Source organism: Pseudophryne corroboree, chromosome 3 (genome assembly GCF_028390025.1).
Source record: "Pseudophryne corroboree isolate aPseCor3 chromosome 3, aPseCor3.hap2, whole genome shotgun sequence".
Lineage (NCBI taxonomy): Eukaryota > Metazoa > Chordata > Amphibia > Anura > Myobatrachidae > Pseudophryne > Pseudophryne corroboree.
In genome coordinates, this window is record NC_086446.1 from 31406490 (window position 1) to 31431827 (window position 25338).

The following is a 25338-nucleotide window of genomic DNA, read 5'->3' on the forward strand; positions in this document are numbered from 1 at the left end:
TTGGGCTAATTGATGGGGAATTTGGGATGAATTATGTGGGCGTGGTCAGGGCTACATTTGCTTTCCTGTAAGTACAACCAGATGCCTATAACAGAGTGTATGTAGAAAGCTTCTTATAAAAATTGAGAAAGTCGTTATAAAGTGTAGGTAAAATATATACATCAGTCTGATATAATAAATGTTTAAAATAAAAATAAACAAAAGAACTTCCATATAGCTATAATTGAACACTGCGGTGGTGTAAGCTGACGTGGGTAATATATTAGTGTATGATGTATTGTACATAATAGCCTGATGAAGGAACAATGTAAAATAAGGGCAGTGAAAGATATAATAATATACTGCACCCACGTGATATAAGCTAAGAGTATAAGGTACAGTTAGAGAACAGGAAGATTCCACACATCACACAACGACCTCCTATGACGGGGAATTAGCAATGACTGATCGGCCAGCACTGACCATGGGGAAATAATGTGACAGGAGAGATAATAGGAACAGAGACTGGAAGGGGGAAAGTGTTTGTTACTCAGCGCTGTATATGGTGTTTTATGGCTGCACAGAGCTTCATTTTTATAGCTGATCTGTGATAATTTTAATACATTGATTGAGTTGCTCATTTTGAAATTCTGGGATTAGAACCGGAAATGTATCCTGAGGAATGTGTACGTCTGCACTGAAACGCGTCACCTTCCCCTGAGTTTCCCACAGCATTCCAGCAATTGTTTTATTCCGTACAAAGCTCTTCCTATAACATCAGGATCTATAATCACCAACTTCAGCATTACTGAGTAACCTGCACCAGAGTAATAGCTGTGTATAACCCCTAATCCAGCCGTCTCTGGTACCGGTGTACATGTAATACAGACGCAGCATCACTGAGTAACCTGCACCAGAGTAATAGCTGTGTATAACACCTAATCCAGCCGTCTCTGGTACCGGTGTACATGTAATACAGACGCAGCATCACTGAGTAACCTGCGCCAGAGTAATAGCTGTGTATAACACCTAATCCAGCTGTCTCTGGTACCGGTGTACATGTAATACAGACGCAGCATCACTGAGTAACCTGCACCAGAGTAATAGCTGTGTATAACACCTAATCCAGCCGTCTCTGGTACCGGTGTACATGTAATACAGACGCAGCATCACTGAGTAACCTGCGCCAGAGTAACAGCTGTGTATAACACCTAATCCAGCCGTCTCTGCTACCGGTGTACATGTAATACAGACGCAGCGTCACTGAGTAACCTGCACCAGAGTAATAGCTGTGTATAACACCTGATCCAGCCGTCTCTGCTACCGGTGTACATGTAATACAGACGCAGCATCACTGAGTAACCTGCACCAGAGTAATAGCTGTGTATAACACCTAATCCAGCCATCCTGCTGTACATGTAATACAGATGCAGCATCACTGAGTAACCTGCTCCAGAGTAATAGCTGTGTATAACACCTAATCCAGCCATCCTCTGCTACCGGTGTACATGTAATACAGATGCAGCGTCACTGAGTAACCTGCACCAGAGTAATAGCTGTGTATAACACCTAATCCAGCCGTCTCTGCTACCGGTGTACATGTAATACAGATGCAGCGTCACTGAGTAACCTGCGCCAGAGTAATAGCTGAGTATAACACCTAATCCAGCCGTCTCTGCTACCGGTGTACATGTAATACAGACGCAGCGTCACTGAGTAACCTGCGCCAGAGTAATAGCTGTGTATAACACCTAATCCAGCCGTCTCTGCTACCGGTGTACATGTAATACAGACGCAGCGTCACTGAGTAACCTGCGCCAGAGTAATAGCTGTGTATAACACCTAATCCAGCCGTCTCTGCTACCGGTGTACATGTAATACAGACGCAGCATCACTGAGTACCCTGCTCCAGAGTAATAGCTGTGTATAACACCTAATCCAGCCATCTCTGCTACCGGTGTACATGTAATACAGACGCAGAATCACTGAGTAACCTGCACCAGAGTAATAGCTGTGTATAACACCTAATCCAGCCGTCTCTGCTACCGGTGTACATGTAATACAGACGCAGCGTCACTGAGTAACCTGCGCCAGAGTAATAGCTGTGTATAACACCTAATCCAGCCGTCTCTGCTACCGGTGTACATGTAATACAGACGCAGAATCACTGAGTAACCTGCACCAGAGTAATAGCTGTGTATAACAATACAGCCGTCTCTGCTACCGGTGTACATGTAATACAGACGCAGCGTCACTGAGTAACCAGCACCAGAGTAATAGCTGTGTAGAACACCTAATCCAGCGGTCTCTGCTACCGGTGTACATGTAATACAGACGCAGCATCACTGAGTAACCTGCACCAGAGTAATAGCTGTGTATAACACCTAATCCAGCCGTCTCTGCTACCGGTGTACATGTAATACAGACGCAGCATCACTGAGTAACCTGCACCAGAGTAATAGCTGTGTATAACACCTAATCCAGCCGTCTCTGCTACTGGTGTACATGTAATACAGACGCAGCGTCACCGAGTACCCTGCACCAGAGTAATAGCTGTGTATAACACCTAATCCAGCCGTCTCTGCTACCGGTGTACATGTAATACAGACGCAGCGTCACTGAGTTATCTGCACCAGAGTAATAGCTGTGTATAACAATACAGCCGTCTCTGCTACCGGTGTACATGTAATACAGATGCAGCATCACTGAGTAACCTGCGCCAGAGTAATAGCTGTGTATAATATCTAATCCAGCAGTCTCTGCTACCGGTGTACATGTAATACAAACGCAGCGTCACTGAGTAACCTGCGCCAGAGTAATAGCTGAGTATAATACCTAATCCAGCCGTCTCTGCTACCGGTGTACATGTAATACAGATGCAGCATCACTGAGTAACCTGCAACAGAGTAATAGCTGTGTATAACACCTTATCCAGCCGTCTCTGCTACCGGTGTACATGTAATACAGACGCAGCGTCACTGAGTAACCTGCACCAGAGTAACACCTGTGTATAACACCTAATCCAGCCGTCTCTGCTACCGGTGTACATGTAATACAGACGCAGCATCACTGAGTAACCTGCACCAGAGTAATAGCTGTGTATAACACCTAATCCAGCAGTGTCTGCTACCGGTGTACATGTAATACAGACGCAGCATCACTGAGTAACCTGCGCCAGAGTAATAGCTGTGTATAACACCTAATCCAGCCATCTCTGCTACCGGTGTACATGTAATACAGACGCAGTGTCACTGAGTAACCTGCACCAGAGTAATAGCTGTGTGTACACCTAATCCAGCCGTCTCTGCTACCGGTGTACATGTAATACAGACGCAGCGTCACTGAGTAACCTGCACCAGAGTAATAGCTGTGTATAACACCTAATCCAGCCGTCTCTGCTACCGGTGTACATGTAATACAGGCGCAGCGTCACTGAGTAACCTGCACCAGAATAATAGTTGTGTATAACACCTAATCCAGCAGTGTCTGCTACCGGTGTACATGTAATACAGACGCAGCGCCACTGAGTAACCTGCACCAGAGTAATAGCTGTGTATAACCCCTAATCCAGCTGTCTCTGCTACCGGTGTACATGTAATACAGACGCAGCGTCACTGAGTAACCTGCACCAGAGTAATAGCTGTGTATGACACCTAATCCAGCCGTCTCTGCTACCGGTGTACATGTAATATAGACGCAGCGTCACTGAGTAACCTGCACCAGAGTAATAGCTGTGTATGACACCTAATCCAGCCGTCTCTGCTACCGGTGTACATGTAATACAGACGCAGCGTCACTGAGTAACCTGCACCAGAGTAATAGCTGTGTATAACACCTAATCCAGCCGTCTCTGCTACCGGTGTACATGTAATACAGACGCAGCGTCACTGAGTAACCTGCACCAGAGTAATAGCTGTGTATAACACCTAATCCAGCCGTCTCTGCTACCGGTGTACATGTAATACAGACGCAGCATCACTGAGTAACCTGCACCAGAGTAATAGCTGTGTATAACACCTAATCCAGCCATCTCTGCTACCGGTGTACATGTAATATAGACGCAGCGTCACTGAGTAACCTGCACCAGAGTAATAGCTGTGTATAACACCTAATACAGCCGTCTCTGCTACCGGTGTACATGTAATACAGACGCAGCGTCACTGAGTAACCTGCACCAGAGTAATAGCTGTGTATAACACCTAATACAGCCGTCTCTGCTACCGGTGTACATGTAATACAGACGCAGTGTCACTGAGTAACCTGCACCAGAATAATAGCTGTGTATAACACCTAATCCAGCCGTCTCTGCTACCGGTGTACATGTAATACAGACGCAGCGTCACTGAGTAACCTGCACCAGAGTAATAGCTGTGTATGACACCTAATCCAGCCGTCTCTGCTACCGGTGTACATGTAATACAGACGCAGCGTCACTGAGTAACCTGCACCAGAGTAATAGCTGTGTATAACACCTAATCCAGCCGTCTCTGCTACCGGTGTACATGTAATACAGACGCAGTGTCACTGAGTAACCTGCTCCAGAGTAATAGCTGTGTATAACACCTAATCCAGCCGTCTCTGCTACCGGTGTACATGTAATACAGATGCAGCGTCACTGAGTAACCTGCACCAGAGTAATAGCTGTGTATAACACCTAATTCAGCCGTCTCTGCTACCGGTGTACATGTAATACAGACGCAGCGTCACTGAGTAACCTGCACCAGAGTAATAGCTGTGTATAACACCTAATCCAGCTGTCTCTGCTACCGGTGTACATGTAATACAGACGCAGCGTCACTGAGTAACCTGCTCCAGAGTAATAGCTGTGTATAACACCTAATCCAGCCGTCTCTGCTACCGGTGTACATGTAATACAGATGCAGCATCACTGAGTAACCTGCAACAGAGTAATAGCTGTGTATAACACCTAATCCAGCCGCCTCTGCTACCGGTGTACATGTAATACAGATGCAGCATCACTGAGTAACCTGCAACAGAGTAATAGCTGTGTATAACACCTAATCCAGCCGTCTCTGCTACCGGTGTACATGTAATACAGACGCAGCGTCACTGAGTAACCTGCACCAGAGTAATAGCTGTGTATAACACCTAATCCAGCCGTCTCTGCTACCGGTGTACATGTAATACAGACGCAGTGTCACTGAGTAACCTGCACCAGAGTAATAGCTGTGTATAACACCTAATCCAGCCGTCTCTGCTACCGGTGTACATGTAATACAGACGCAGCATCACTGAGTAACCTGTACCAGAGTAATAGCTGTGTATAATATCTAATCCAGCAGTGTCTGCTACCGGTGTACATGTAATACAGACGCAGCATCACTGAGTAACCTGCACCAGAGTAATAGCTGTGTATAACACCTAATCCAGCCATCTCTGCTACCGGTGTACATGTAATACAGACGCAGCGTCACTGAGTAACCTGCACCAGAGTAATAGCTGTGTATAACACCTAATCCAGCCGTCTCTGCTACCGGTGTACATGCAATACAGACGCAGCGTCACTGAGTACCCTGCGCCAGAGTAATAGCTGTGTATAACACCTAATCCAGCCGTCTCTGCTACCGGGGTACATGTAATACAGACGCAGCGTCACTGAGTAACCTGCACCAGAATAATAGCTGTGTATAACACCTAATCCAGCCGTCTCTGCTACCGGTGTACATGTAATACAGACGCAGCGTCACTGAGTAACCTGCACCAGAGTAATAGCTGTGTATAACACCTAATCCAGCCGTCTCTGCTACCGGGGTACATGTAATACAGACGCAGCGTCACTGAGTAACCTGCACCAGAATAATAGCTGTGTATAACACCTAATCCAGCCGTCTCTGCTACCGGGGTACATGTAATACAGACGCAGCGTCACTGAGTAACCTGCACCAGAATAATAGCTGTGTATAACACCTAATCCAGCCGTCTCTCCTACCGGTGTACATGTAATACAGACTTAGCGCCACTGAGTAACCTGCGCCAGAGTAATAGCTGTGTATAACACCTAATCCAGCCGTCTCTGGTACCGGTGTACATGTAATACAGACTCAGCATCACTGAGTAACCTGCGCCAGAGTAACAGCTGTGTATAACACCTAATCCAGCCGTCTCTGCTACCGGTGTACATGTAATACAGACGCAGCGTCACTGAGTAACCTGCACCAGAGTAATAGCTGTGTATAACACCTAATCCAGCCGTCTCTGGTACCGGTGTACATGTAATACAGACGCAGCATCACTGAGTAACCTGCACCAGAGTAATAGCTGTGTATAACACCTAATCCAGCCAGCCTCTGCTACCGGTGTACATGTAATACAGATGCAGCGTCACTGAGTAACCTGCACCAGAGTAATAGCTGTGTATAACACCTAATCCAGCCGTCTCTGGTACCGGTGTACATGTAATACAGACGCAGCGTCACTGAGTAACCTGCACCAGAGTAATAGCTGTGTATAACACCTAATCCAGCCGTCTCTGGTACCGGTGTACATGTAATACAGACGCAGCATCACTGAGTAACCTGCGCCAGAGTAACAGCTGTGTATAACACCTAATCCAGCCGTCTCTGCTACCGGTGTACATGTAATACAGACGCAGCGTCACTGAGTAACCTGCACCAGAGTAATAGCTGTGTATAACACCTGATCCAGCCGTCTCTGGTACCGGTGTACATGTAATACAGACGCAGCATCACTGAGTAACCTGCACCAGAGTAATAGCTGTGTATAACACCTAATCCAGCCGTCTCTGGTACCGGTGTACATGTAATACAGACGCAGCATCACTGAGTAACCTGCGCCAGAGTAACAGCTGTGTATAACACCTAATCCAGCCGTCTCTGCTACCGGTGTACATGTAATACAGACGCAGCGTCACTGAGTAACCTGCACCAGAGTAATAGCTGTGTATAACACCTGATCCAGCCGTCTCTGCTACCGGTGTACATGTAATACAGACGCAGCATCACTGAGTAACCTGCACCAGAGTAACAGCTGTGTATAACACCTAATCTAGCCGTCTCTGCTACGGGTGTACATGTAATATAGACGCAGCGTCACTGAGTAACCTGCGCCAGAGTAATAGCTGTGTATAACACCTAATCCAGCCGTCTCTGCTACCGGTGTACATGTAATACAGACGCAGCATCACTGAGTAACCTGCACCAGAGTAATAGCTGTGTATAACACCTAATCCAGCCGTCTCTGCTACCGGTGTACATGTAATACAGACGCAGCATCACTGAGTAACCTGCACCAGAGTAATAGCTGTGTATAACACCTAATCCAGCTGTCTCTGCTACCGGTGTACATGTAATACAGACGCAGCATCACTGAGTAACCTGCACCAGAGTAATAGCTGTGTATAACACCTAATCCAGCCGTCTCTGCTACCGGTGTACATGTAATACAGATGCAGCATCACTGAGTAACCTGCTCCAGAGTAATAGCTGTGTATAACACCTAATCCAGCCATCTCTTCTACCGGTGTACATGTAATACAGACGCAGTGTCACCAGCTTCAGCATCACTGAGTAACCTGCACCAGAGTAATAGCTGTGTATAACACCTAATCCAGCCATCCTCTGTTACCGGTGTACATGTAATACAGACGCAGCGTCACTGAGTAACCTGCACCAGAGTAATAGCTGTGTATAACCCCTTATCCAGCCGTCTCTGCTACCGGTGTACATGTAATACAGACGCAGCGTCACTGAGTTACCTGCACCAGAGTAATAGCTGTGTATAACACCTAATCCAGCAGTCTCTGCTACCGGTGTACATGTAATACAGACGCAGTGTGACTGAGTAACCTGCACCAGAGTAATAGCTGTGTAACACCTAATCCAGCCGTCTCTGCTACCGGTGTACATGTAATACAGATGCAGCGTCACTGAGTAACCTGCGCCAGAGTAATAGCTGAGTATAACACCTAATCCAGCCGTCTCTGCTACCGGTGTACATGTAATACAGACGCAGCGTCACTGAGTAACCTGCGCCAGAGTAATAGCTGTGTATAACACCTAATCCAGCCGTCTCTGCTACCGGTGTACATGTAATACAGACGCAGAATCACTGAGTAACCTGCACCAGAGTAATAGCTGTGTATAACACCTAATCCAGCCGTCTCTGCTACCGGTGTACATGTAATACAGACGCAGAATCACTGAGTAACCTGCACCAGAGTAATAGCTGTGTATAACACCTAATCCAGCCGTCTCTGCTACTGGTGTACATGTAATACAGACGCAGCGTCACTGAGTTATCTGCACCAGAGTAATAGCTGTGTATAACAATACAGCCGTCTCTGCTACCGGTGTACATGTAATACAGATGCAGCATCACTGAGTAACCTGCGCCAGAGTAATAGCTGTGTATAATATCTAATCCAGCAGTGTCTACCGGTGTACATGTAATACAGACGCAGCGTCACTGAGTAACCTGCGCCAGAGTAATAGCTGAGTATAATACCTAATCCAGCAGTCTCTGCTACCGGTGTACATGTAATACAGACGCAGCATCACTGAGTAACCTGCACCAGAGTAATAGCTGTGTATAACACCTAATCCAGCCGTCTCTGCTACCGGCGTACATGTAATACAGACGCAGCGTCACTGAGTAACCTGCACCAGAGTAATAGCTGTGTATAACACCTAATCCAGCCGTCTCTGCTACCGGTGTACATGTAATACAGACTCAGCGTCACTGAGTAACCTGCTCCAGAGTAATAGATGTGTATAACACCTAATCCAGCCGTCTCTGCTACCGGTGTACATGTAATACAGACGCAGTGTCACTGAGTAACCTGCACCAGAATAATAGTTGTGTATAACACCTAATCCAGCCGTCTCTGCTACCGGTGTACATGTAATACAGACGCAGCGTCACTGAGTAACCTGCACCAGAGTAATAGCTGTGTATGACACCTAATCCAGCCTTCTCTGCTACCGGTGTACATGTAATACAGACGCAGCGTCACTGAGTAACCTGCACCAGAGTAATAGCTGTGTATGACACCTAATCCAGCCGTCTCTGCTACCGGTGTACATGTAATACAGACGCAGCGTCACTGAGTAACCTGCACCAGAGTAATAGCTGTGTATAACACCTAATCCAGCCGTCTCTGCTACCGGTGTACATGTAATACAGACGCAGTGTCACTGAGTAACCTGCACCAGAAAAATAGCTGTGTATAACACCTAATCCAGCCGTCTCTGCTACCGGTGTACATGTAATACAGACGCAGCATCACTGAGTAACCTGCACCAGAGTAATAGCTGTGTATAACACCTAATCCAGCCATCTCTGCTACCGGTGTACATGTAATACAGACGCAGCGTCACTGAGTAACCTGCACCAGAGTAACATCTGTGTATAACACCTAATCCAGCCGTCTCTGCTACCGGTGTACATGTAATACAGACGCAGCGTCACTGAGTAACCTGCACCAGAGTAATAGCTGTGTATAACACCTAATCCAGCCGTCTCTGCTACCGGTGTACATGTAATACAGACGCAGTGTCACTGAGTAACCTGCTCCAGAGTAATAGCTGTGTATAACACCTAATCCAGCCGTCTCTGCTACCGGTGTACATGTAATACAGATGCAGCGTCACTGAGTAACCTGCACCAGAGTAATAGCTGTGTATAACACCTAATTCAGCCGTCTCTGCTACCGGTGTACATGTAATACAGACGCAGCGTCACTGAGTAACCTGCACCAGAGTAATAGCTGTGTATAATATCTAATCCAGCAGTGTCTGCTACCGGTGTACATGTAATACAGACGCAGCATCACTGAGTAACCTGCACCAGAGTAATAGCTGTGTATAACACCTAATCCAGCCATCTCTGCTACCGGTGTACATGTAATACAGACGCAGCGTCACTGAGTAACCTGCACCAGAGTAATAGCTGTGTATAACACCTAATCCAGCCGTCTCTGCTACCGGTGTACATGCAATACAGACGCAGCGTCACTGAGTACCCTGCGCCAGAGTAATAGCTGTGTATAACACCTAATCCAGCCATCTCTGCTACCGGTGTACATGTAATACAGACGCAGCGTCACTGAGTAACCTGCACCAGAGTAATAGCTGTGTATAACACCTAATCCAGCCGTCTCTGCTACCGGTGTACATGTAATACAGACTTAGCGCCACTGAGTAACCTGCGCCAGAGTAATAGCTGTGTATAACACCTAATCCAGCCGTCTCTGCTACCGGTGTACATGTAATACAGACGCAGCATCACTGAGTAACCTGCACCAGAGTAATAGCTGTGTATAACACCTAATCCAGCCAGCCTCTGCTACCGGTGTACATGTAATACAGATGCAGCGTCACTGAGTAACCTGCGCCAGAGTAATAGCTGAGTATAACACCTAATCCAGCCGTCTCTGCTACCGGTGTGCATGTAATACAGATGCAGCATCACTGAGTAACCTGCACCAGAGTAATAGCTGTGTATAACACCTAATCCAGCCGTCTCTGCTACCGGTGTACATGTAATACAGACATAGCGCCACTGAGTAACCTGCCCCAGAGTGATAGCTGTGTATAACACCTAATCCAGCCGTCTCTGCTACCGGTGTACATGTAATACAGACGCAGCATCGCTGAGTAACCTGCACCGGAGTAAAAGCTGTGTATAACATCTAATCCAGCTGTCTCTGCTACCGGTGTACATGTAATACAGACGCAGCGTCACTGAGTAACCTGCACCAGAGTAATAGCTGTGTATAACACCTAATCCAGCCGTCTCTGCTACCGGTGTACATGTAATATAGACGCAGCATCACTGAGTAACCTGCACCAGAGTAATAGCTGTGTATAACACCTAATCCAGCCGTCTCTGCTACCAGTGTACATGTAATACAGACGCAGCGTCACTGAGTAACCTGCGCCAGAGTAATAGCTGTGTATAACACCTAATCCAGCCGTCTCTGCTACCGGTGTACATGTAATACAGACGCAGAATCACTGAGTAACTTGCTCCAGAGTAACAGCTGTGTATAACACCTAATCCAGCCATCTCTGCTACCGGTGTACATGTAATACAGACGCAGCATCACTGAGTAACCTGCACCAGAGTAATAGCTGTGTATAACACCTAATCCAGCCATCTCTGCTACTGGTGTACATGTAATACAGACGCAGCGTCACTGAGTAACCTGCACCAGAGTAATAGCTGTGTATAACACCTAATCCAGCCGTCTCTGCTACCGGTGTACATGTAATACAGACGCAGCGTCACTGAGTTATCTGCACCAGAGTAATAGCTGTGTATAACACCTAATCCAGCCGTCTCTGCTACCGGTGTACATGTAATACAGACGCAGCATCACTGAGTAACCTGCACCAGAGTAATAGCTGTGTATAACACCTAATCCAGCCGTCTCTGCTACCGGTGTACATGTAATACAGACGCAGCATCACTGAGTAACCTGCACCAGAGTAATAGCTGTGTATAACACCTAATCCAGCCGCCTCTGCTACCAGTGTGCATGTAATACAGACACAGCGTCACTGAGTAACCTGCATCAGAGTAATAGCTGTGTATAACACCTAATCCAGCCATCTCTGCTACCGGTGTACATGTAATACAGACGCAGCATCACTGAGTAACCTGCACCAGAGTAATAGCTGTGTATAACACCTAATCCAGCCGCCTCTGCTACCGGTGTACATGTAATACAGATGCAGCATCACTGAGTAACCTGCAACAGAGTAATAGCTGTGTATAACACCTAATCCAGCTGTCTCTGCTACCGGTGTACATGTAATACAGACGCAGCGTCACTGAGTAACCTGCGCCAGAGTAATAGCTGTGTATAACACCTAATCCAGCAGTGTCTGCTACCGGTGTACATGTAATACAGACGCAGCATCACTGAGTAACCTGCGCCAGAGTAATAGCTGTGTATGACACCTAATCCAGCAGTCTCTGCTACCGGTGTACATGTAATACAGACGCAGTGTCACTGAGTAACCTGCACCAGAATAATAGCTGTGTATAACACCTAATCCAGCCGTCTCTGCTACCGGTGTACATGTAATACAGACGCAGTGTCACTGAGTAACCTGCGCCAGAGTAATAGCTGTGTATGACACCTAATCCAGCAGTCTCTGCTACCGGTGTACATGTAATACAGATTTAGCGCCACTGAGTAACCTGCGCCAGAGTAACAGCTGTGTATAACACCTAATCCAGCCGTCTCTGCTACCGGTGTACATGTAATACAGACGCAGCGTCACTGAGTAACCTGCACCAGAGTAATAGCTGTGTATAACACCTAATCCAGCCATCTCTGCTACCGGTGTACATGTAATACAGACGCAGCGTCACTGAGTAACCTGCACCAGAGTAATAGCTGTGTATAACACCTAATCCAGCCGTCTCTGGTACCGGTGTACATGTAATACAGACGCAGCATCACTGAGTAACCTGCGCCAGAGTAACAGCTGTGTATAACACCTAATCCAGCCGTCTCTGCTACCGGTGTACATGTAATACAGACGCAGCGTCACTGAGTAACCTGCACCAGAGTAATAGCTGTGTATAACACCTGATCCAGCCGTCTCTGGTACCGGTGTACATGTAATACAGACGCAGCATCACTGAGTAACCTGCACCAGAGTAATAGCTGTGTATAACACCTAATCCAGCCGTCTCTGGTACCGGTGTACATGTAATACAGACGCAGCATCACTGAGTAACCTGCGCCAGAGTAACAGCTGTGTATAACACCTAATCCAGCCGTCTCTGCTACCGGTGTACATGTAATACAGACGCAGCGTCACTGAGTAACCTGCACCAGAGTAATAGCTGTGTATAACACCTGATCCAGCCGTCTCTGCTACCGGTGTACATGTAATACAGACGCAGCATCACTGAGTAACCTGCACCAGAGTAATAGCTGTGTATAACACCTAATCCAGCCATCCTCTGTTACCGGTGTACATGTAATACAGACGCAGCGTCACTGAGTAACCTGCACCAGAGTAATAGCTGTGTATAACACCTAATCCAGCCATCCTCTGCTACCGGTGTACATGTAATACAGATGCAGCGTCACTGAGTAACCTGCACCAGAGTAATAGCTGTGTATAACACCTAATCCAGCCGCCTCTGCTACCTGTGTACATGTAATACAGACGCAGCGTCACTGAGTAACCTGTATCAGAGTAATAGCTGTGTATAACACCTAATCCAGCCGTCTCTGCTACCGGTGTACATGTAATACAGATGCAGCGTCACTGAGTAACCTGCACCAGAGTAATAGCTGTGTATAACACCTAATCCAGCCGTCTCTGCTACCGGTGTACATGTAATACAGATGCAGCGTCACTGAGTAACCTGCGCCAGAGTAATAGCTGAGTATAACACCTAATCCAGCCGTCTCTGCTACCGGTGTACATGTAATACAGACGCAGCATCACTGAGTAACCTGCACCAGAGTAATAGCTGTGTATAACACCTAATCCAGCCGCCTCTGCTACCGGTGTACATGTAATACAGATGCAGTGTCACTGAGTAACCTGCACCAGAGTAATAGCTGTGTATAACACCTAATCCAGCCGTCTCTGCTACCGGTGTACATGTAATACAGACGCAGCGTCACTGAGTAACCTGCTCCAGAGTAATAGCTGTGTATAACACCTAATCCAGCCGTCTCTGCTACCGGTGTACATGTAATACAGATGCAGCGTCACTGAGTAACCTGCGCCAGAGTAATAGCTGAGTATAACACCTAATCCAGCCGTCTCTGCTACCGGTGTACATGTAATACAGACGCAGCGTCACTGAGTAACCTGCGCCAGAGTAATAGCTGTGTATAACACCTAATACAGCCGTCTCTGCTACCGGTGTACATGTAATACAGACGCAGCGTCACTGAGTAACCTGCACCAGAGTAATAGCTGTGTATAACATCTAATCCAGCCTTCTCTGCTACCGGTGTACATGTAATACAGACGCAGCATCACTGAGTAACCTGCGCCAGAGTAATAGCTGTGTATAACACCTAATCCAGCCATCTCTACTACCGGTGTACATGTAATACAGACGCAGAATCACTGAGTAACCTGCACCAGAGTAATAGCTGTGTATAACACCTAATCCAGCCATCTCTGCTACTGGTGTACATGTAATACAGACGCAGCGTCACTGAGTAACCTGCACCAGAGTAATAGCTGTGTATAACACCTAATCCAGCCGTCTCTGCTACCGGTGTACATGTAATACAGACTCAGCATCACTGAGTAACCTGCACCAGAGTAATAGCTGTGTATAACACCTAATCCAGCCGTCTCTGCTACTGGTGTACATGTAATACAGACGCAGCGTCACTGAGTAACCTGCACCAGAGTAATAGCTGTGTATAACACCTAATCCAGCTGTCTCTGCTACCGGTGTACATGTAATACAGACTCAGCATCACTGAGTAACCTGCACCAGAGTAATAGCTGTGTATAACACCTAATCCAGCCGTCTCTGCTACTGGTGTACATGTAATACAGACGCAGCGTCACTGAGTAACCTGCACCAGAGTAATAGCTGTGTATAACACCTAATCCAGCCGTCTCTGCTACCGGTGTACATGTAATACAGACGCAGCATCACTGAGTAACCTGCACCAGAGTAATAGCTGTGTATAACACCTAATCCAGCCGTCTCTGCTACCGGTGTACATGTAATACAGACTCAGCATCACTGAGTAACCTGCACCAGAGTAATAGCTGTGTATAACACCTAATCCAGCCGTCTCTGCTACTGGTGTACATGTAATACAGACACAGCGTCACTGAGTTATCTGCACCAGAGTAATAGCTGTGTATAACAATACAGCCGTCTCTGCTACCGGTGTACATGTAATACAGATGCAGCATCACTGAGTAACCTGCGCCAGAGTAATAGCTGTGTATAATATCTAATCCAGCAGTGTCTACCGGTGTACATGTAATACAGACGCAGCGTCACTGAGTAGCCTGCACCAGAGTAATAGCTGTGTATAACACCTAATCCAGCCGTCTCTGCTACCGGTGTACATGTAATACAGACGCAGCATCACTGAGTAACCTGCACCAGAGTAATAGCTGTGTATAACACCTAATCCAGCCGCCTCTGCTACCGGTGTACATGTAATACAGACGCAGCGTCACTGAGTAACCTGCGCCAGAGTAATGGCTGAGTATAATACCTAATCCAGCAGTCTCTGCTACCGGTGTACATGTAATACAGACGCAGCATCACTGAGTTATCTGCACCAGAGTAATAGCTGTGTATAACAATACAGCCGTCTCTGCTACCGGTGTACATGTAAAACAGATGCAGCATCACTGAGTAACCTGCAACAGAGTAATAGCTGTGTATAACACCTTATCCAGCCGTCTCTGCTACCGGTGTACATGTAATACAGACGCAGCGTCACTGAGTAACCTGCGCCAGAGTAATAGCTGTGTATAACACCTAATCCAGCAGTGTCTGCTACCGGTGTACATGTAATACAGACGCAGCATCACTGAGTAACCTGCGCCAGAGTAATAGCTGTGTATAACACCTAATCCAGCCGTCTCTGCTACCGGTGTACATGTAATACAGACGCAGTGTCACTGAGTAACCTGCACCAGAGTAACAGCTGTGTATAACACCTAATCCAGCCGTCTCTGCTACCGGTGTACATGTAATACAGACGCAGCGTCACTGAGTAACCTGCACCAGAGTAATAGATGTGTATAACACCTAATCCAGCTGTCTCTGCTACCGGTGTACATGTAATACAGACGCAGCATCACTGAGTAACCTGCACCAGAGTAATAGCTGTGTATAACACCTAATCCAGCCGTCTCTGCTACCGGTGTACATGTAATACAGATGCAGCGTCACTGAGTAACCTGCACCAGAGTAATAGCTGTGTATAACACCTAATTCAGCCGTCTCTGCTACCGGTGTACATGTAATACAGACGCAGCGTCACTGAGTAACCTGCACCAGAGTAATAGCTGTGTATAATATCTAATCCAGCAGTGTCTGCTACCGGTGTACATGTAATACAGACGCAGCATCACTAAGTAACCTGCACCAGAGTAATAGCTGTGTATAACACCTAATCCAGCCATCTCTGCTACCGGTGTACATGTAATACAGACGCAGCGTCACTGAGTAACCTGCACCAGAGTAATAGCTGTGTATAACACCTAATCCAGCCGTCTCTGCTACCGGTGTACATGCAATACAGACGCAGCGTCACTGAGTACCCTGCGCCAGAGTAATAGCTGTGTATAACACCTAATCCAGCCGTCTCTGCTACCGGGGTACATGTAATACAGACGCAGCGTCACTGAGTAACCTGCACCAGAATAATAGCTGTGTATAACACCTAATCCAGCCGTCTCTGCTACCGGTGTACATGTAATACAGACGCAGCATCACTGAGTAACCTGCACCAGAGTAATAGCTGTGTATAACACCTAATCCAGCCGCCTCTGCTACCGGTGTACATGTAATACAGACGCAGCATCACTGAGTAACCTGCACCAGAGTAATAGCTGTGTATAACACCTAATCCAGCCAGCCTCTGCTACCGGTGTACATGTAATACAGATGCAGCGTCACTGAGTAACCTGCGCCAGAGTAATAGCTGAGTATAACACCTAATCCAGCCGTCTCTGCTACCGGTGTACATGTAATACAGACGCAGCGTCACTGAGTAACCTGCGCCAGAGTAATAGCTGTGTATAACACCTAATCCAGCCGTCTCTGCTACCGGTGTACATGTAATACAGACGCAGCATCACTGAGTAACCTGCTCCAGAGTAATAGCTGTGTATAACACCTAATCCAGCCGTCTCTGCTACCGGTGTACATGTAATACAGACGCAGAATCACTGAGTAACCTGCACCAGAGTAATAGCTGTGTATAACACCTAATCCAGCCATCTCTGCTACTGGTGTACATGTAATACAGACGCAGCGTCACTGAGTAACCTGCACCAGAGTAATAGCTGTGTATAACACCTAATCCAGCCGTCTCTGCTACTGGTGTACATGTAATACAGACGCAGCGTCACTGAGTTATCTGCACCAGAGTAATAGCTGTGTATAACAATACAGCCGTCTCTGCTACCGGTGTACATGTAATACAGACGCAGTATCACTGAGCAACCTGCACCAGAGTAATAGCTGTGTATAACACCTAATCCAGCCGTCTCTGCTACCGGTGTACATGTAATACAGATGCAGCATCACTGAGTAACCTGCTCCAGAGTAATAGCTGTGTATAATATCTAATCCAGCAGTGTCTGCTACCGGTGTACATGTAATACAGACGCAGCGTCACTGAGTAACCTGCGCCAGAGTAATAGCTGAGTATAATATCTAATCCAGCCGTCTCTGCTACCGGTGTACATGTAATACAGACGCAGCGTCACTGAGTAACCTGCACCAGAGTAATAGCTGTGTATAACACCTAATCCAGCCGTCTCTGCTACCGGTGTACATGTAATACAGACGCAGCGTCACTGAGTAACCTGCACCAGAGTAATAGCTGTGTATAACACCTAATCCAGCCGTCTCTGCTACCGGTGTACATGTAATACAGACGCAGCATCACTGAGTAACCTGCACCAGAGTAATAGCTGTGTATAACACCTAATCCAGCAGTCTCTGCTACCGGTGTACATGTAATACAGACGCAGCATCACTGAGTTATCTGCACCAGAGTAATAGCTGTGTATAACAATACAGCTGTCTCTGCTACCGGTGTACATGTAATACAGATGCAGCATCACTGAGTAACCTGCAACAGAGTAATAGCTGTGTATAACACCTTATCCAGCCGTCTCTGCTACTGGTGTACATGTAATACAGACGCAGCGTCACTGAGTAACCTGCGCCAGAGTAATAGCTGTGTATAACACCTAATCCAGCAGTGTCTGCTACCGGTGTACATGTAATACAGACGCAGTGTCACTGAGTAACCTGCACCAGAATAATAGCTGTGTATAACACCTAATCCAGCAGTGTCTGCTACCGGTGTACATGTAATACAGACGCAGCATCACTGAGTAACCTTCACCAGAGTAATAGCTGTGTATGACACCTAATCCAGCAGTCTCTGCTACCGGTGTACATGTAATACAGACGCAGTGTCACTGAGTAACCTGCACCAGAGTAATAGCTGTGTATAACACCTAATCCAGCCGTCTCTGCTACCGGTGTACATGTAATACAGACGCAGCATCACCGAGTAACCTGCACCAGAGTAATAGCTGTGTATAACACCTAATCCAGCCGTCTCTGCTACCGGTGTACATGTAATACAGACGCAGTGTCACTGAGTAACCTGCTCCAGAGTAATAGCTGTGTATAACACCTAATCCAGCCGTCTCTGCTACCGGTGTACATGTAATACAGACGCAGCATCACTGAGTAACCTGCACCAGAGTAATAGCTGTGTATAACACCTAATCCAGCAGTCTCTGCTACCGGTGTACATGTGATACAGACGCAGCGTCACTGAGTAACCTGCACCAGAGTAATAGCTGTGTATAACACCTAATCCAGCCGTCTCTGCTACCGGTGTACATGTAATACAGACGCAGTGTCACTGAGTAACCTGCACCAGAATATTAGCTGTGTATAACACCTAATCCAGCCGTCTCTGCTACCGGTGTACATGTAATACAGACGCAGCGTCACTGAGTAACCTGCACCAGAGTAATAGCTGTGTATAACACCTAATCCAGCCGTCTCTGCTACCTGTGTACATGTAATACAGACGCAGCATCACTGAGTAACCTGCACCAGAGTAATAGCTGTGTATAACACCTAATCCAGCCGTCTCTGCTACCGGTGTACATGTAATACAGACGCAGCGTCACTGAGTAACCTGCACCAGAGTAATAGCTGTGTATGACACCTAATCCAGCCATCTCTACTACCGGTGTACATGTAATACAGACGCAGCGTCACTGAGTAACCTGCACCAGAGTAATAGCTGTGTATAACACCTAATCCAGCCGTCTCTGCTACCGGTGTACATGTAATACAGACGCAGCGTCACTGAGTAACCTGCACCAGAGTAATAGCTGTGTATAACACCTAATCCAGCCGTCTCTGCTACCGGTGTACATGTAATACAGACGCAGTGTCACTGAGTAACCTGCTCCAGAGTAATAGCTGTGTATAACACCTAATCCAGCCGTCTCTGCTACCGGTGTACATGTAATACAGATGCAGCGTCACTGAGTAACCTGCACCAGAGTAATAGCTGTGTATAACACCTAATTCAGCCGTCTCTGCTACCGGTGTACATGTAATACAGACGCAGCGTCACTGAGTAACCTGCACCAGAGTAATAGCTGTGTATAACACCTAATCCAGCCATCTCTGCTACCGGTGTACATGTAATACAGACGCAGCGTCACTGAGTAACCTGCACCAGAGTAATAGCTGTGTATAACACCTAATCCAGCCGTCTCTGCTACCGGTGTACATGCAATACAGACGCAGCGTCACTGAGTACCCTGCGCCAGAGTAATAGCTGTGTATAACACCTAATCCAGCCGTCTCTGCTACCGGGGTACATGTAATACAGACGCAGCGTCACTGAGTAACCTGCACCAGAATAATAGCTGTGTATAACACCTAATCCAGCCGTCTCTGCTACCGGTGTACATGTAATACAGACATAGCGCCACTGAGTAACCTGCGCCAGAGTAATAGCTGTGTATAACAATACAGCCGTCTCTGCTACCGGTGTACATGTAAAACAGATGCAGCATCACTGAGTAACCTGCAACAGAGTAATAGCTGTGTATAACACCTTATCCAGCCGTCTCTGCTACCGGTGTACATGTAATACAGACGCAGCGTCACTGAGTAACCTGCGCCAGAGTAATAGCTGTGTATAACACCTAATCCAGCAGTGTCTGCTACCGGTGTACATGTAATACAGACGCAGCATCACTGAGTAACCTGCGCCAGAGTAATAGCTGTGTATGACACCTAATCCAGCAGTCTCTGCTACCGGTGTACATGTAATACAGACGCAGTGTCACTGAGTAACCTGCACCAGAGTAACAGCTGTGTATAACACCTAATCCAGCCGTCTCTGCTACCGGTGTACATGTAATACAGACGCAGCGTCACTGAGTAACCTGCACCAGAGTAATAGATGTGTATAACACCTAATCCAGCTGTCTCTGCTACCGGTGTACATGTAATACAGACGCAGCATCACTGAGTAACCTGCACCAGAGTAATAGCTGTGTATAACACCTAATCCAGCCTTCTCTGCTACCGGTGTACATGTAATACAGACGCAGCGTCACTGAGTAATCTGTGCCAGAGTAATCGCTGTGTATAACACCTAATCCAGCCGTCTCTGCTACCGGTGTACATGTAATACAGACGCAGCATCACTGAGTAACCTGCGCCAGAGTAATAGCTGTGTATAACACCTAATCCAGCAGTGTCTGCTACCGGTGTACATGTAATACAGACGCAGCATCACTGAGTAACCTGCGCCAGAGTAATAGCTGTGTATGACACCTAATCCAGCAGTCTCTGCTACCGGTGTACATGTAATACAGACGCAGCGTCACTGAGTAACCTGCTCCAGAATAATAGCTGTGTATAACACCTAATCCAGCAGTGTCTGCTACCGGTGTACATGTAATACAGACGCAGCATCACTGAGTAACCTGCACCAGAGTAATAGCTGTGTATGACACCTAATCCAGCAGTCTCTGCTACCGGTGTACATGTAATACAGACGCAGTGTCACTGAGTAACCTGCACCAGAGTAATAGCTGTGTATAACACCTAATCCAGCTGTCTCTGCTACCGGTGTACATGTAATACAGACGCAGCATCACTGAGTAACCTGCACCAGAGTAATAGCTGTGTATAACACCTAATCCAGCCGTCTCTGCTACCGGTGTACATGTAATACAGACGCAGCATACCTGAGTAACCTGCACCAGAGTAATAGCTGTGTATAACACCTAATCCAGCCATCTCTGCTACCGGTGTACATGTAATACAGACGCAGTGTCACTGAGTAACCTGCACCAGAATAATAGTTGTGTATAACACCTAATCCAGCCGTCTCTGCTACCGGTGTACATGTAATACAGACGCAGCGTCACTGAGTAACCTGCACCAGAGTAATAGCTGTGTATGACACCTAATCCAGCCGTCTCTGCTACCGGTGTACATGTAATACAGACGCAGCGTCACTGAGTAACCTGCACCAGAGTAATAGCTGTGTATAACACCTAATCCAGCCGTCTCTGCTACCGGTGTACATGTAATACAGACGCAGTGTCACTGAGTAACCTGCACCAGAAAAATAGCTGTGTATAACACCTAATCCAGCCGTCTCTGCTACCGGTGTACATGTAATACAGATGCAGCGTCACTGAGTAACCTGCACCAGAGTAATAGCTGTGTATAACACCTAATCCAGCCGTCTCTGCTACCGGTGTACATGTAATACAGACGCAGCATCACTGAGTAACCTGCACCAGAGTAATAGCTGTGTATAATATCTAATCCAGCAGTGTCTGCTACCGGTGTACATGTAATACAGACGCAGCATCACTGAGTAACCTGCACCAGAGTAATAGCTGTGTATAACACCTAATCCAGCCATCTCTGCTACCGGTGTACATGTAATACAGACGCAGCGTCACTGAGTAACCTGCACCAGAGTAATAGCTGTGTATAACACCTAATCCAGCCATCTCTGCTACCGGTGTACATGTAATACAGATGCAGCATCACTGAGTAACCTGCACCAGAGTAATAGCTGTGTATAACACCTAATCCAGCCGTCTCTGCTACCGGTGTACATGCAATACAGACGCAGCGTCACTGAGTACCCTGCGCCAGAGTAATAGCTGTGTATAACACCTAATCCAGCCGTCTCTGCTACCGGGGTACATGTAATACAGACGCAGCGTCACTGAGTAACCTGCACCAGAATAATAGCTGTGTATAACACCTAATCCAGCCGTCTCTGCTACCGGTGTACATGTAATACAGACTTAGCGCCACTGAGTAACCTGCGCCAGAGTAATAGCTGTGTATAACACCTAATCCAGCCGTCTCTGCTACCGGTGTACATGTAATACAGACGCAGCATCACTGAGTAACCTGCACCAGAGTAATAGCTGTGTATAACACCTAATCCAGCCAGCCTCTGCTACCGGTGTACATGTAATACAGATGCAGCGTCACTGAGTAACCTGCGCCAGAGTAATAGCTGTGTATAACACCTAATCCAGCTATCTCTGCTACCGGTGTACATGTAATACAGACGCAGCATCACTGAGTAACCTGCACCAGAGTAATAGCTGTGTATAACACCTAATCCAGCCGTCTCTGTTACCGGTGTACATGTAATACAGACGCAGCGTCACTGAGTAACCTGCACCAGAGTAATAGCTGTGTATAACACCTAATCCAGCCGTCTCTGCTACCGGTGTACATGTAATACAGACTTAGCGCCACTGAGTAACCTGCGCCAGAGTAATAGCTGTGTATAACACCTAATCCAGCCGTCTCTGCTACCGGTGTACATGTAATACAGACGCAGCATCACTGAGTAACCTGCACCAGAGTAATAGCTGTGTATAACACCTAATCCAGCCAGCCTCTGCTACCGGTGTACATGTAATACAGATGCAGCGTCACTGAGTAACCTGCGCCAGAGTAATAGCTGTGTATAACACCTAATCCAGCTATCTCTGCTACCGGTGTACATGTAATACAGACGCAGCATCACTGAGTAACCTGCACCAGAGTAATAGCTGTGTATAACACCTAATCCAGCCGTCTCTGTTACCGGTGTACATGTAATACAGACGCAGCGTCACTGAGTAACCTGCACCAGAGTAATAGCTGTGTATAACACCTAATCCAGCCGTCTCTGCTACCGGTGTACATGTAATACAGATGCAGCGTCACTGAGTAACCTGCACCAGAGTAATAGCTGTGTATAACACCTAATCCAGCCGTCTCTGCTACCGGTGTACATGTAATATAGACGCAGCATCACTGAGTAACCTGCACCAGAGTAATAGCTGAGTATAACACCTAATCCAGCCGTCTCTGCTACCGGTGTACATGTAATACAGACGCAGCGTCACTGAGTAACCTGCGCCAGAGTAATAGCTGTGTATAACACCTAATCCAGCCGTCTCTGCTACCGGTGTACATGTAATACAGACGCAGCATCACTGAGTAACCTGCACCAGAGTAATAGCTGTGTATAACACCTAATCCAGCCATCTCTGCTACTGGTGTACATGTAATACAGATGCAGCATCACTGAGTAACCTGCTCCAGAGTAATAGCTGTGTATAATATCTAATCCAGCAGTGTCTGCTACCGGTGTACATGTAATATAGATGCAGCGTCGCTGAGTAACCTGCACCAGAGTAATAGCTGTGTATAACACCTAATCCAGCCGTCTCTGCTACCGGTGTACATGTAATACAGACGCAGCATCACTGAGTAACCTGCACCAGAGTAATAGCTGTGTATAACACCTAATCCAGCCATCTCTGCTACCGGTGTACATGTACTATAGACGCAGCGTCACTGAGTAACCTGCACCAGAGTAACAGCTGTGTATAACACCTAATCCAGCCGTCTCTGCTACCGATGTACATGTAATACAGACGCAGTGTCACTGAGTAACCTGCACCAGAGTAATAGCTGTGTATAACACCTAATCCAGCCGTCTCTGCTACCGGTGTACATGTAATACAGACGCAGCATCACTGAGTAACCTGCACCAGAGTAATAGCTGTGTATAACACCTAATCCAGCCATCTCTGCTACCGGTGTACATGTACTATAGACGCAGCGTCACTGAGTAACCTGCACCAGAGTAACAGCTGTGTATAACACCTAATCCAGCCGTCTCTGCTACCGGTGTACATGTAATACAGACGCAGTGTCACTGAGTAACCTGCACCAGAGTAATAGCTGTGTATAACACCTAATCCAGCCGTCTCTGCTACCGGTGTACATGTAATACAGACGCAGCGTCACTGAGTAACCTGCGCCAGAGTAATAGCTGAGTATAATACCTAATCCAGCCGTCTCTGCTACCGGTGTACATGTAATACAGACGCAGCATCACTGAGTTATCTGCACCAGAGTAATAGCTGTGTATAACAATACAGCTGTCTCTGCTACCGGTGTACATGTAATACAGATGCAGCATCACTGAGTAACCTGCAACAGAGTAATAGCTGTGTATAACACCTAATCCAGCAGTGTCTGCTACCGGTGTACATGTAATACAGACGCAGTGTCACTGAGTAACCTGCACCAGAATAATAGCTGTGTATAACACCTAATCCAGCAGTGTCTGCTACCGGTGTACATGTAATACAGACGCAGCATCACTGAGTAACCTTCACCAGAGTAATAGCTGTGTATGACACCTAATCCAGCAGTCTCTGCTACCGGTGTACATGTAATACAGACGCAGTGTCACTGAGTAACCTGCACCAGAGTAATAGCTGTGTATAACACCTAATCCAGCTGTCTCTGCTACCGGTGTACATGTAAAACAGACGCAGCATCACCGAGTAACCTGCACCAGAGTAATAGCTGTGTATAACACCTAATCCAGCCGTCTCTGCTACCGGTGTACATGTAATACAGACGCAGTGTCACTGAGTAACCTGCACCAGAATATTAGCTGTGTATAACACCTAATCCAGCCGTCTCTGCTACCGGTGTACATGTAATACAGACGCAGCGTCACTGAGTAACCTGCACCAGAGTAATAGCTGTGTATGACACCTAATCCAGCCATCTCTACTACCGGTGTACATGTAATACAGACGCAGCGTCACTGAGTAACCTGCACCAGAGTAATAGCTGTGTATAACACCTAATCCAGCCGTCTCTGCTACCGGTGTACATGTAATACAGACGCAGCGTCACTGAGTAACCTGCACCAGAGTAATAGCTGTGTATAACACCTAATCCAGCCGTCTCTGCTACCGGTGTACATGTAATACAGACGCAGTGTCACTGAGTAACCTGCTCCAGAGTAATAGCTGTGTATAACACCTAATCCAGCCGTCTCTGCTACCGGTGTACATGTAATACAGATGCAGCGTCACTGAGTAACCTGCACCAGAGTAATAGCTGTGTATAACACCTAATTCAGCCGTCTCTGCTACCGGTGTACATGTAATACAGACGCAGCGTCACTGAGTAACCTGCACCAGAGTAATAGCTGTGTATAACACCTAATCCAGCCATCTCTGCTACCGGTGTACATGTAATACAGACGCAGCGTCACTGAGTAAC

At 47.0% G+C, this 25338-nt stretch overlaps 1 protein-coding gene across 1 annotated transcript in view; it reads left to right on the forward strand.

Moving 5' to 3' along the window:
* The window catches only part of LOC135057105 (uncharacterized), a 195607-nt gene that overhangs the window by 29919 nt on the left and 140350 nt on the right, over positions 1 to 25338 (forward strand). The gene's annotated exons all lie outside the window — the stretch shown is intronic.